This window comes from Tachyglossus aculeatus, chromosome 16 (assembly GCF_015852505.1).
Source record: "Tachyglossus aculeatus isolate mTacAcu1 chromosome 16, mTacAcu1.pri, whole genome shotgun sequence".
Classification (NCBI taxonomy): domain Eukaryota; kingdom Metazoa; phylum Chordata; class Mammalia; order Monotremata; family Tachyglossidae; genus Tachyglossus; species Tachyglossus aculeatus.
Genome location: NC_052081.1, coordinates 34,355,533 through 34,357,437, shown reverse-complemented (window position 1 = coordinate 34,357,437; position 1,905 = coordinate 34,355,533).

Here is a 1,905-nt window from a genome sequence, read left to right as displayed (position 1 = left end):
AGAGCACTGTACTAAGTGCTTGGAAGAGTACAATACAACAGTAAACAGACACGTTCCCTGAACCAGCACAACTAGAAGTTAAGAAGGATTTTCTCTTCACCACAGATTCCTCCTTTCATCTCCCTCTTGGGACACACTCCCCTGGGCAAAAAACGGTTTAAGTATTCACCCCAGCAGAATAGCCACTAGTGGGTATTTGACCCTCCATCTTGAGCCAGAAGCCCATTTAAGCTCTGAAGATAACAACTTGAGAGGGTGATTCTAGAAGGAAGAATGCTCAGGGAGCTTCTCTTAGCTACTTTGGATAGGATAGTATTAGAGTTATCAAAGTTAGGGCAGGTTTTAGGTAGTCATTTCTTTCACAGATACATATGGGACTTCCATGATTCCTTTTTATGTTTCATGCTCAATAGTTCCCTGCCTGTGGCCATAGCCTAAGCAACTCACCACTTTTACTGATGCAGGATTTCCACATTTGTAATCTTTAATTAAGGCTTCCAGGACCATTTTTCAAAATTATACTGAGACTACTCAGTACGCCGCAAACTCCATTTATTAAAACATGGCATCTTTAATTTTCCTGAGCAAATGTTTAACACGCTAAATAGGTTTTGCTCAAAATGACTGTTTCAGGAAACAAGTTCCACACTGAAATAACGGATTTGCAATTCAATTCCCCCAACTGGAGGAGGGTCTTTCAAAACAAATGAAAACTGGAAACATGCACTCTCAATCTTGCTCTAAGTACTGGTACAAAATTGAAGAAGTCCAGCTCAAGGAAACTATTTCCAGAGAGTATCACTAGGCTTCAGTTGTATATGTTGGGAGACCTTGCAGAAAGCGTAACCTGCTAAAATTATGAAAAGATTGAAGATCCAGAGGAACAAGAGAACAAGCTATATAGCCAAAAATTGTTCCAAGCCATGCAAAAAACACAGTACAACTGCACAAACAGGATGCAGTGTGTGTGTGTGTGTGTGTGTGTGTGTGAGAGAGAGAGAGAGAGAGAGGAGAGAGAGAATGAAAGATGTGCTAAGAGCTGCTGCTCCCACAGTCACCTTTTCAGCTGCCCCACACACCGAGGAAAATTTTAATATTAGTTGCATCATCTGCAACAGTGAAAGACAACTCATCTATCTCTCTATATGCAAAATGTACCATATTTACTAACTGAATTGCCCAATTTTGACCTAGTATGTGGGAAACGAGGGGAAACTCCCCTAGCAATTAGGGGAGAAGAGCAGAAGTCTAAAAAGGAGGAAAAGAGGTAATAAAGAAAAAATGGTGAGGGCACTTGTATATAATAAGCACTAAATGGAATATTATAATCCCCCACTTTCCCTTCTCCTTTTTCTGCCCCAGTGCAACCACCTGCTTCAAAAAAGAAACCATCGCCTCTTGAGTCTGTATTTTCAGCATCCTGACCTTACATATCTTCCTATCCCAGTTTGTGCTGCTATCACAGTTTACAAAAATAATAATTCATTTCCTTCATAAAAATCCAGGAAAGAGGAGGAGGAATTATGTGGTGAAAACAATTATGTGAGTAAATATGGTATATACGTCTATGTCTGTAAGTGGGTGTGGGAGTGCTTTACCCTGCACATTTCAGAGGGAAGGGACCTTATTTTAAAAATTTACTAGGACACACAGAAAATTACATTCTGCGCAGGTCATAATGAATCCTTAATGAATCGTCAATAGAGCCTGAATAACCTCATTGGACAGAACAAATCACAAGTTTAATCTGGAGGACACTGATTTGTACAGAAATGCTCTGGGTATGTTACTCCCCTCCTCAAAACTAAAATGCAGAAGGAAAGTCCAAGGGAAAGGAATATAATGCTTTGGTAAGAAACCATTGCTGGTGTGAACAAATACCTCTTGCACTCAAAATGGCCTCCG